This window comes from Triturus cristatus, chromosome 5_2 (genome assembly GCF_964204655.1).
Source record: "Triturus cristatus chromosome 5_2, aTriCri1.1, whole genome shotgun sequence".
Classification (NCBI taxonomy): Eukaryota; Metazoa; Chordata; class Amphibia; order Caudata; family Salamandridae; genus Triturus; species Triturus cristatus.
In genome coordinates this window covers 1049188968-1049202368 of record NC_140588.1, presented here as the reverse complement: position 1 = coordinate 1049202368, position 13401 = coordinate 1049188968, and positions in this window count along the sequence as shown.

Here is a 13401-nt window from a genome sequence, read left to right as displayed (position 1 = left end):
CCACTGGCTCCCCGTTGAGAAGAGAGTAACTTTCAAGATACTCACCCATGCCTACAAATGCCTCCACAACACCAGACCTCAATATCTCAATGATAGAATCTCCTTCCACGTAACCAAGAGGAACCTCTGTTCCGCCGACCTCGCCGAACCCCTGCGCATCCGCAGATCAAGAACAGGTGGAAGAACCATCTCCTACATCGCGGCCAAGACCTGGAACGAGCTGCTGATCAACATCAGACGCGCCCCCACCCAGTACATCTTCAGGAAGACCCTCAAGACCTGGCTCTTCGACTGACCGGAGGTGCCCCCCCCTCCCCCAGCACCTTTCACTCTCACAGGTGAGCAGAGTGCTTAATTATTCCCTGATTGATTGATCGGGTCCCAAGAGATGGGGTCCCTGTGGCCTTCAAATTGCTTGGGGATGGGATCCACCCTCCCTCCCCATAAAAAGCAAACTGGTCCCGGGGGGATAGAATCCCCTGGCCCTAGAAAGTCTCAGGGAAGGGGGCTCACACCTCTCTCCATAAAATAGATATGGGCCATAGGGGATGGGGTTCACAGGGCCGTCAAACTGCTCGGGGATGGGGCCACACACCTTATCCCCTTAGAAAGGATTTTGTACCTGAGGGATGAGGCCCCAGGTGCCTTCAAGAGGCTCGGGGCGCACCCCCAACCTCTCAAAAAGCATATTGGTCCTGGGCATTTGGTCCGTGGGGCCTTTAAAAGGTCAATACAAAAGAAAATATATGTTTTTATTCCCAGGAGCAATCTTTCTGGAAACCCCCAACAGGACAGGGAGAACAGGGTCCCTACACTGCCCCCCTATTTTATAACAAATATTTTTATAGGACATGGCAAAGGCACGATTTATAGTTACCTAAGAGCATGAGTTGTAGTTAATTGAGATTACTATAACTGTGAATTTCAGTGTTTTTTCATGTTTTAACTGACTATAATATCACTTTAACCTTTTGTTTTTTTCAGTGAATTTCTAGGACTTTAGCTTAAAGTAATATTTTCTGACAATACATAATGACCACCCAGGGCCTATATCCAACCCTTCACGAGCAGCCAATTCCATGACACCCTTGGCCTCAAATGCAGGGCCTAGTGCCCAAACCTCAGTGGGAGTGCACGACCGACTATGTGATGTTACAAAAGAAAGTGTGTAATTGTAAGTGAAGCAGGCTTACTGGCTGTGTGCATGGGTCAGAACATCAAATATAAAAAGTGGTCTGATTGGCTTTCTTTAAGTTTAAGTGCAATAATGTTTTACTATAACAAAACATGTCTTTGAGTCTATTTTTAACAGTTTACAACCGACAAGTGAAGCCATAGAACCAACCACAAGGAGGATGAGCACAGAGCTCTGCTAAGAGTGTCTTACAAATATGGAAAGCTCTTCTGGGGACATGGATTTAATGACCCAGGAGACTTACTGTTTTTATTTTTTAATGTTACTGGGGAGCTGCTGCATTCCCTGCAGCCTCCCACAACATCAAAAAAGCTTTCTGGTGCCCCTGCCATTTCTAGAGACACCCCAGACTCCAACATATATATTTAAAAACCCTCATATGGCATTAAGAGGCTCTCCTTGCAAGGAGCAGTGAATAATAAATGAGTGGCTCCTGCCGCTCATTTACTATTCACTTTTTAATTGATATGTTTGGAAGTCCCAATGCCTACGCAGGACACGCACATGTTTAAATTTTGTTGAGGGCCATGGAGGAGACCCAGGGTCCTGTGGCCACACTGGCTCTCCTGCCACCACCCATCATGGGTGCCATCTGGAGACAGCAATTCTTTTTCTTTTTAAATATATATTTTGGAGAGGCTGGGGATGTGGCCCTCCTCCCCAAGCGATTGCTGGCCCCAGAGAAACCCACATACCAGGGTAAATGTTTTTTGTATGGGTAACTGGGGCATGCTGCCACCTCCCCAAACCTCGAAAGGTGCCAGGGACCCCATCACCCAAGGCTGAGATTCATTTAAAGGGGAGTGAGGTTTTCTGTCTGCTTTCAGAGCCAATACTGACACGAGGGACTCCATCTCTTAGGGTCTAAGGTGGGTGCCCCGGTCCCACCCGTGGCACCCACAAGACTCTGAACTAAGCCTGGGAGGAGTTTGTGGAGTTTTACTCCGTGGAACTCCGCGAAGTGCCAGAAAAACTCTGCCACACTCCCCGGAGTTCCTCCAGTGGCAGAGTCTGTTAAGTCACGCTGCTCGCACTGATTTTTAGTTTCTGGAGTTTGCCCCGCACTGTAAAATCAGATCGAACTGCACTACGCATCGCGCCAGAGGACACTGCTGTTTTCTACCGCTTAAGTAGACATGCTACTAGAACGGCAGCTTTCTCAACCCGTATAACAGATTTCTCAACGCGAGCATTCGTGACTTGCCGCAACCGCCGACGATGAGAAATCTCACCAGGAGGAGGTCTAGCGCATGATTTTTTCCCATGAGCGATCGCCAACTTACCGTTAGCGAGCCGTTCCAAAGAGAAAACTCTGCTCCGCGTCACTTCGTGGAGTTTTTCGGAACTCCGTGTGGAGTGCGCAAAACTCTGCGAACTCCACCGACGGAGCAGAATTCTTCACCCACCCTTACTCTGAACATTGGGTGCTGCAGCAGGAGGCCCATGGCCCCCATGGGTGCACCTGAGCCCCTTCATGCACCCATCCTGGGTGTAGTGAAAACTCTGGCCCTATCATGAGCAGTTTTCTCTCTGCTCCCGCTGGGCAGGAGCAATCTCAGATTGCCTACCGGCAAGAGTGCGGGTAGAGAAAATGTGTGCTCCCGCCCGGCAGGAGCATTTCTGTAGCTCCTGCCTGATGGGATCATACAGGTGTTCCCTGCCTGTGCTCTCACAGGCAGGGAAACAGTGTTCTGGGACACAACCATGGAGCTGGCCCAGGAGGATGGGGTCCATGGGGCATTTTGAAGCTGAGTAAGAGGGGGCCACATTCACTCTATCCTTAATTAAGCATCGACCTTGGCGTATGGCATGCCCAGGGCTTTTTGAGGCTCAGGAAAGGGGCCGCACACCCCTCCCCTTAATTAAGCATCGGCCCCAGGGAATAGGGTCTCCAGGGTCTGATAAAGGCTCAGGGCTCACATGCCCCCTCCCCTTAAAAAAGCATCAGCTCCAGGGGATGGGTTTCCTGGGGCCTTTTGAGGCTTGGGGAGGGGGGCTGCATTACCTCCTCCACTTTACATTATAATATAAAAATGCTTTTCCTATGGAAGCGTCATTCTAACTATATTTACCCAATGGCGAGCACCACTGGGTAACAGTGGTGCTCCATTGTATCGACAGTACTTATGAAGCCACATAATACAACTCAAATTTGGTAGCCTAAGGCTGCCTTCTAATTTTGGCCTTTGAAGAACTTTTATATTCACTTGTGGCTTCTTACTGTTCCATATAAAGGAGATAAGGATATTTTCCTATTTAACAAAACTATGAATCCAACTTCCAAAATACAGAAAAAAATATATATATAAATGAAGGAGTGTAGACATTTTAACCAGTGTAGCTCTATTGATCACTAAAAGGGTAGGTTTTTTCTATATTGAAAGAAGTGAACAGATTTTATCCACAACAGGAGTGTAATTTTAAAAAGCACAAATTCACTAGTTGATATGAATAGTAAGCCCTAAATACTCTCTGAATTCTGATTAAAATTTGCGCTCAATTTTAAAGGAAAGATATCTGAGGTGGTGATAAATAAAAGAGACGCTATTTTGGAGTTGCAAATTGTATCTCTCCCAGCATCGGATATCTTGTTATAGCTCAGAGAGCCTTTTCATTAGTGCTTCTGTCAGGGAGTAGAAAGAGGGCAGCACCGTCCACGTACAACTTTCTCTTAGCTACCACTGTAACAAGCATTGGCATAGCCAATAGATCTCGCCTTTGGGACCTTATAAGTATTTAGTTATGCAGCACAATATCCTTGGTGCAACAACATCAAATGTTGCATGGCTAAACACTTATAAGGTCCCAAAGGTTTTTATCATTGTTTTTAGGTATGATACACAGCAGCGCTAGGTGCTGTGCAGCATGTCTTAAAGTTACATATAAAACCACTATGGCACGGTCATCGCTGTCCACATCATAGCTCTTTTTTTTAAAATGTTAACCCATGTTGTACAGCAGCTAGCGCTGCTGTGCAACATTGAAAAAAACAATAGATTTTGCAGAGGCAAAACCTATTGGCTTTCCCAATAGCTGTATCATCTAGACAACAGAGGATGTGGTGTAACGGCTAGAGCAGCAGACTTTGAAGCTGGGGAACCGGGTTCGTGTTTAGGTGGGAGGCTCAACATCCCGTATTCTGGGTAAATCACTTAATTTTACCATGCCTAAAAATAAATGTGTCTTTCACTAAAGCAACTGGTGCTCATGTCGGGTCGAGTATACGCTATGTAAAACTGCAAAAATTAAACTCATCAAAAAATGTGTACTCTTTCTCAACCATTAAAAAAGAAACGTGCATGGTCTTAACCAGCAAAGTAAAGTAAACGTACAGTTTGTATTCAATTATAAAAAGGTAATCTGCGTCGTTTTATACAATAATGAAAGGAAATGACAGTGTTCATTTATTAAAGAAACCATGCATTCTTTCCATTAACGTGCTGTCATTAAAGTGATAAAATGAGCAACTCCAGAAACAGAATGCTCTGCTCTGTTTATTCAGCAACGAAAAGGAATGCGGACATCACTGGTCAACAACATAGAGGAATCTCCACGGATGAAAACAGCCCGAAGTAAAATAGCTAACTCAGGATCCTACCTCCGAGCTTGGGACGGGTTTCCGGAGCCAGCTGGAAGTAAACAGTGATGAGCGGAAGTGGAGCTGCCTGGCCCACAGATACTCCATACGAGTAAAATGATAAACACATTACATAAAGATTAATGCTGTACTACAAAACATGTAGCAAACTGAACAAGCATTGGCTGCGCGGCAGTAAAAGTAACGCCGCGCGGCCGTAAAAGCGAAAGTCATCGCGATCACTCTAGAAGCGAAAGTGATCGCGATGATGCGCTAAAGCACCCTAGGGATGCGCGCGCAGCAGCGCGCCCGCTTGTGTGCGTGACAGGAAGCTGGTTGCCGCTTTGGTAGCACTTTTCAAAGCAGCTACTAAATGTCTCGGCCAGCGCATGCGCTGGATCAGGCGAGATCTAAAGAGGGCTAAAGAATTTGATTAAGTGAATGGATATGTTGGGCTAATAAAAAGGGCAAAAGTATTAGGGGCAAGGGGACAGACTTGACAAGTATATCTACTAGGGAATACTGTACCAGCACACGGATTGGTAATTATATCTTGAGCAAAAGTGCCTTCATAAAGCTGGGTGACTGCCCTCATGGGTAGTGCTGGAATCTTAAATTTCTCAAGAAACTTAAATAGAAATCTCCAACTCAAGAGGACAAAGGGTTTTTCAGCATCAAGCAAAGTTACAGCAGGAGGAATGTTTTCTGCAGAAACCAAGTTTATAAAGTCAGAAAGATAATGTGCGTTGGCACTCAAGCTTCAACAACTTACAAAACCACTTGGAGCTTGCTGAATATTATTACTAATTGTGTTGATCAAATTAGTTAATATTTTAGTAAAGATGCTATTATCAAGTTGTTATTGACCGGTATGCAGTCGGTTCGGTTTCTGATTCTCCTTTTATACGAAATTCAATAATACACCTTTTTAAACAAAATGTGGGTTTATTCCAGCTAGTAAAATCAGGTCAAGCAAATTCTCCAAGGGATTTTTTTGTTCGGGTCTTTTCACATACACAGAAAATTAATCTGTCCAGTTATTTCTAAATACCTCAGATCTGCGCATGAGGAAACACAATTTTGCCTTTTGCTAAATCCAACCACAGTGAATGTGTGCTGTCGTCTGATTAATTTATTTGATCTTTCGTTGTATTATAATTAGTTGTCAAATTTATGAGAGTTTCTTGTGATTATTGACTAACATTGATGAATTTAAAATCTCTTGTATGTTTTAATCTTGTACTACATGTATGCTTATTACCTAGCAGTTTGTGGCTTTAAGTGTCTTCCGTAGAAGCACTTTTGATCAAATAAATTAATAAATAATATTGTTCTCATGTTATTAATATGGTAGAAAATAAATTATAGAATTCAGCACCAAAACCATGCAATTGTGGGGATTTTAAACAAGATAGTTATTGCTTGAATTATCTCAGCTTCAATAAAAGAGTCATCCAGGGAATTTGCAGTTTCTGCATCTAAGGTGAGCACTTGTATTTCTTGACGAAATTGATTTACTAATTGGAGATCCTGAAATGCACTCTCCTTTCATAAAGCAAAAAATAATAATCCACTAAGATTTTCTTGATTTCCATAAACTCTTTGGTCAGACTACTAGTAATGGGATCACTCAACTCAGAAACCACATTCGGATTTAGTTTTTCCTTAGATGCTCAGGCTAAAAAGCATCCCATCATCTCCCCTTCCTCACAGACCTGACAGCTAAATGTATGAATATTGAGAATCTATTTTTCCCCAAACAATTCTCCTAGTCTTTGTTTTTTGTTCCACCAAATTTGGCATGCTTGTTCCAATTTTCCCTTGAAGCATTTTTGCTTTCTTCTCTGCTGCAGAGTGTATCACAAGCAGCTCCTCCCTCAGTTTCCTCTTGCGGTCTGCAGGCAAGGAAATCAAAATGCCCCTAATAATGTCCAGAAAAGCCTACCAGACCGTAGCGTCATCTGTTGAATTCGCATTTTGTGAAAAGAAACATTCTATTTTCGTTTTTAGTATTCAAATATTCATACCCGTGGTCAACTGAATTTTACCCATAACCCATCTTGTTGCTACTTTGGAACAGTCAGTTGAAAATTTGAAAATCACTATTGAATGGTCTGAGAAGACACCTGTATGATATTGCATTGAAATTGTAGTGTTAAAGTGGGCTAGAAATATCAATTCTGGAGGTGGACTAAATTGGTTCAAAGAGCAAGAATATGTTTTTCATGTGGGTCAGCTTCCTCCAGACACCTCATAGCCCCAACTGGGCACAAATTACATTGGAAATCTTTTCTGTTTTTTCTTATGTTGAGTGCAATTAGGATTAGAAGAATCTATACTTGGCGAGTGCAAATAATTGAAATTACAACCCACTATGGGAATAGCAGGTAGACTGGGGCTGCCTGTTTGAGGTTCTGAGGATCATATGGCTTGGATGGCATTTCTTAGCTTCTACAAAACTGCTATATACAAATCCTACTTCACAAGTATGCATAGGGAAGTTGATCTTGGACTCGTTTTCGTAGATGCCTGCTCCCACACATCCTATTCACTCTTGCTATCGTAACCATTGGCACAGCGACTATTATTGGGTAGGTGACGTTTTTGTTTTGGCTTCCCATTGGATGATGTGGTGCATGTAGTGCCCCTATATGCGGACGATGTGCTATATCTTTGGGGTGCATCAAGTGACGTAAACCCCCATGATGGAGGCCTTTCATGGTTTTGAGTGGGTGGTGTGGTTCCTGGTGAACTGAGGGAAATCATGAGTTTTCCCACATAATAGTGATGCTTCACCACAGATAGTATAACTGGTTGAAGAGACATTGACTTGGTTGACGGCAGCGATTCTGTACCTTGGGGTTCGTCTTTACCACTCTCAACAAGATCTATTTGAGGATAATCTCCAGCGGGCTTTAACGGCACTCAAGTCACAAATGCGGGTTTGGCAGGGGTTACCATTGGCTCTAGCGCGTAGGGTCGCTCTCACCAAGATGATTGTCCTTCCCCGTTTACTGTATTAATTTGTAAATGTCCCATTTTTTCCAAAAGGGCGATTCTTTGTTGATTTAGACCAGGTGGTAGAGGATCAGCTTTGGGATAACGGAAGACGCTTGTTTATTTATAATGAAAAGCATCCTTGTGAGTCCTCAGGCAGCCCGGCATTGTTATGGTCTATAGATAACCATGTCGCCTTGTGGATGAAAAATAGAACGACATTTGCACAATGTGCCTCGAGGCCTTGTACATGGTGTTCAAGGATTTGTGATAATAGTCTCACAAAGTGGAATCTGTAAGCAAAGCAGTTTCAGCCAAATTAATTCAACATTGTCACACACGCAAATGTGTGTAAGAGGTTACTTTGTGACAGGGAAGTTAACTTAAGAAACGTGTACACTGTGAAAGATGGCAGCGTTTCTTCATGGGCCTAACTAAGACACATGACATACCACCTAAAAGGGTTTGAGAGTCTGTAGCTCAGGGTAACGGCTATACATAGTAGAAGTTTGAACACCTAATTAGTCTTGGTTGTCTGAAAGGAGTGGGCTCTTCATGAAGAGTTTTGCACTATGTGAAGTCTGTGTGTAGTAGGAGCTTGGGCACCTCATTGGGCAGGGGTATCTGGTGGTAGTGGACTCTCTGTTAACATTTGTGCACATTACGAATGAAGTGCATAGAAGGGGCCTGGCCATCTAAAGGCGCTTCTGAGTCTCGCCAATCTACCATACTCTCTGTTCTCACGAATTATGTGTTTGCGATGTCATAAGAGTTGTTGTAAATACTATGATTTTATATGGTATAAATGTTATAATATCAAAGGGTATTAGCAGTGCATGGAGAATGTGTGAGCTATATTCAATCTACCGAGTTCTATACACTGTGTACGAAGGTGTGCAAGTTGCAATAATTTGAAAGTGTTGTGTAAATTATAAATTTAAGGTATAAGTTTAACTTTAGAATGTATAATGTTTGTGTAATTTAAGTTTGGTTTGTATATCAATAACTATATATATTGTAATTTAAAGGTGGTACGTAAATTATAAATGTAAAGTATAACTATAACTTTAAAAAACTGCATGTCTCTAGAGTAGAATGAAGTAGTGTATCATAGTGAGTAGTGAGGTGGAGCAGCAAAGAGTGTTGTTTACTAACGTGTTGTATAGTGGCATAGAGTAAAGTAGAGTGCTGTCGATTTTCATGACAGAAGTACATTGTTGTACAGTAAAGAACTATATAGAGGACTATAGTGTGGTAGAGTAGAGGGGTGTAGTCTGTTGTTGAGTGGAGTGCAGTGTCATTGAGCAGAGTACAGCACTGTGGAGTGGAGTTGGGTAGATGGGAGTGGCGTAGAGTGGAATAGCGTCAGTGGAGTGGTGTAGAGTGGAGTGGTGTAAAGTAGAGAGGGGTAGAGTTGATTGGCGTACAGTGGAATTGTGTACAGTGGAGTGGGGTACAGGGAAGTGGGGTAGAGTGGATTGGCAGCCAGTTAAATAGTGTACAGTAGAGTGGCATACAGTGAAATAGCATAGAGTGGATTAGCATAGAGTGGAGTGGTGTACAGTGAATTGGTGTAGACTAGAGTGGCATGTAGTGGAGTGGGTAGACTGGAATAGCGTAGAGCGGAGTGGGGTAGAGTAAAATAACGAAGAGTGGAGTGTCATACAGTGGAGTGGTGTAGAATGTAGTGGCATACAGTGGAGTGGTGTACATTGGAATAGCGTACAGTGGAGAGGCGTAAAGTGGGGTGGGGTAAAGTGGAGTGGCATAGATTGGAATAGCGTAGAGAGAAGTGACATAGATTGTAGTTACGTACAACAACACAGTGGTTATTAACCTTTTGACTTCTGTGATCCACCACTTAGCCATTACTGGAACCCAGGACCCCTACTAAATCATAATTGGAATCCTTTATTTAAAGTTCTAACTTTGCTCCAAATTTAGTCTAATTCCTGTAAGCTGTTTTTTCAAGTAATTATAAGGTGCATCCTCACCATGCACAGTGTTGTTGTCAATGATGTTGTTTCAAATGCCATATTGATTTTATCAATAACAAGATAGACTATGCGATGAGTGATGTGATATGTGAGGTCATAAGCAGTGTATGACATGGGCACAAGTTATAGTTACTTGAAAATAACTTTCAGTTTAAAATGTTGCCATTAAACGGACATGTTCATCTAGCTATAATGTCACTTTAACTTTTGTTGTTTTCAGCAAATTTCTGAGGTTTTTGTTAAACAAAGTAAGATATTATTATCATACCTAACTATAACTTCACATTAAACTTTGTTTTTTCCAGTGAATTTCTAGGATTTCATTATCATAAAGTGTTTTTTTTTACCATACACAACTATGCCAACCCTGAACTGTACATGTCCTTCGGTTGTGTGTGGTTTGCCACAGGACCTGCACCCAACCCTGCAGCAGGCAGCCAGCCCCACTGTTCACAGCCTCTGATTATGTGCAGCATCAGATTGCTTACAGGGCCTGGCTCCAGGTTAGTCCCTGTGCCCAATATCCTCCGCGGGCAGCCAGCCCCCTACCGCACACGGCCTTTGGCCATGTGCACCATAGGGTTGGAAGCAGGAGCTGGGCTTTGGCCAGGCCCTACGCCCAGCCCTAAAGTGGCACCTAACCGCCCACTGTGCACGGCTTTTGGATGTGCAAAGCGTGGGATTGACATTACAAACCTACACTGCTCAGGATATTAGGTGATGAGCGGGCATTTATTAGCCAAAAGGCCAACCTCCCATATGTGGCAGATGGAGAGAGAGAGAGAGAGAGAGAGAGAGAGAGAGAGAGAGAGAGAGAGAGAGAGAGAGAGAGAGAGAGAGAGAGAGAGAGAGAGAGAGAGAGAGAGAGAGAGAGAGAGAGAGAGAGAGAGAGAGAGATAGATGCTTTTATTGCCAGTGCTAAGTGTGTGTAGTGACCGCCACTGTGAGCACACACAGAAATGACACGGAATTCGTCCATTATCAACACGGATAACACTGTTGGCAACAATCTAGTGTCACCCAAACGTCGACACACTTTGATATTCTTTCCAATTACCACCTGAAGCCAAAGGCATCCTATGTTCATGCTCTTGCTTCACCACCTCTTAATCTTAATATTTCCTGGCAGGTTGAGCCTCACAAAGTCATCCACAAACTCTGTACCTTCCCTTCTGCTAACAAGCCTGAAATAACTACCCTTGCTTTTCTCTTACATAGACTCTGCTCTATAGCATACAGCATCTTTCCTACAAGTCACTAAACCAGTAGAACTTTGAGAAAACATCCATTAAGAAACCTGATCCGCTCTAGTTTTAGGATGGCACACAAATCTTATCCTAATGCACTTAGAGAAATAACAGAGTAACACTGTGATGAAATAGAGATCTGCCAGTATTAAATGTTGCACACACATCCTACAGGATTATGTTGAATTCTTTCTTGTGGTTCTTTAGAGATGAGAAGGACCTGCGAAGGGCTCAAAAAGTCAATATTGAAGATATCCCAAGGTCCCTCTTGTAATTAAACTGGCAGCATATTTATTTGCCATACTATACACACTTCAAATGTAATCTCTCTTATATCCCTGCCCATGCTTGGGCACCAGTGGACTTCAATTTGCATTGATATCTTAAAGTTAAGTGTGTATAGCAAATCTAATGACTTATGGCCTTACCTAGAGTTTAGCGGAGTGGAGGATGAACGTAAATCTATGGTGCTTCCATTCTTCCAAACTTTTGGTTCCCCTGCTCAATTTAGTGATGTGGAAGTTCTGTGTAGCACCAGGGACAGCTTAAGGATTTTTGGTGCCCCGGGCAAAACATATTTTGGAGCCCCTGTTCAGACTAACTTTAAATGTATTGTGTGCTGGAAATCCAAAGAGCAGGATGTATTACATTCAATTTCATCCCGGCGTGCTGCCTCTTGGGTAATATTGTAATGCCGAAGGGAAAGAAAATGTCCTATAGATTTCTGCAGTTGGCCATGGCCTTGGCCAGACGACGCGTGGCCATTACCTGGTTGGGTCAGAATGCTCCTGTTATTTATCGTTCGCACAGATGTAATGGATTGGGCAGTGGAGGAGGAAGCCCATATGAGACGCCGTAGGAGGGATGGAAAACCAGAAGAGGATATCGCTGTGTGGAGCGCTTAGTGTTCTGGGTTCTTGGATCCGGAGGCTGATGCAGAGTGTGAGGGTAATGGAGTGATGGTGACTCTGAAAGTAACTGATTGATCGGGTGGAGGATATAATTCATATGAGATGGAAGATTCAATGCGGCTCTGTGACTACCTGGGGGCTGCACAGGTCCCCTTACAGGAGACTGGAGAGAAATGGAATGATCCGATTGATGCTTTGCTTTGTCTCCCTGAATCACTTGAGATCAATTATGATGTACTCCTGTCTCTCCCTTTTCCACTGTACTGTATTGTTGATGGCTTTGAAAACGTAAATAAAATGTTTTTTTTAAAAAACCTTTAAATTTATTGCATATTTTCAGCTAATTTGAGACCACCTTATTCCAATATTGATTTATACGTGAACGTTTCAGAAACGGGGCACACAGTACACAGAAATGTTAAAGCATGAGTTTATTATGCATGTCCTCAAAAGCGCACTTTTCTCCAAGTGCTCTTTGGTGACTAGGGCCAAACATAAAGTGTAAATTGATCACTGTGTCATGCTGTCCCACTCTACATCACCTACTACCAAATAGGGAGTTTGTTGAATGCACGGGTCAATCAGCAGCAAGGTGTCTGCACTCAGCAGGGACATCTGATCTCTAATAAATTGCACAATGCAAGGGGTAGATTAGTCTTCAGGTTGAGTGAGGAGAGTTAGAAAGAGGCAAGGTAGAGGTAGAAGTAGAGACAGGTAAAGAGCGGTGGCCAAGGTAGGGTGAGAGAGAGAGGAGCAACGATGTGGGGTAAAAGAGTAGCACATAGGTGACATAGAGAAAGACTATATAGAAAAGTAGAGTGGTGAGGTAGGGAGAGGTAGAAAGAGACAAGGTCAGGGGCAGGAGTAGTCAGAGAGAGAGTAAAAACAGTTCTCCTAATGTTCCATTCACATTATCAGTGGGGCCCTTTCAAGGTGGGGGTCCTGGGCAATTGACCATGCCTTAAAATGTCTCTGGCTTACAGTGGCACATATTCAGCTGGTTTAAACCTGATACCTGCCGGCCTATCTGCCAAGGGGACACCAAGTCACAAGAACGGTCCTTCTGCCTTATGGAGGGCTGTGCGACTGCCATTCATTTCTCTGTTATTTGTATTATGTCTTGAGATGAAACTTCTGCTTTGGAGAGTTAACATCTTACCTTCAAAAGAAGTACAAACCTACCCCCGAACAAACTATTATCCATCAACAACTCAGGTGACACCTTGCGATAAAACTGGAAAACTTCTGCAATATTACTGTCATTTGGCCATCCTTTCCTTACAAAGTTGATAACTTCAAACAAAATCAAACAAAAAGATTGCAAGATGGTCCTCAGCAGCAGGGGTATCTTCACCGGGCTCTGGAGACTGGGGAGTACTAAAGCCCTGTTGCCACCCTCCGGGCTGTTAACTACATACAAAGAAGGCTTCTGTGCAACCTCTGGTATTCTCGCCCTGACACATGAGGTACTTCAGAG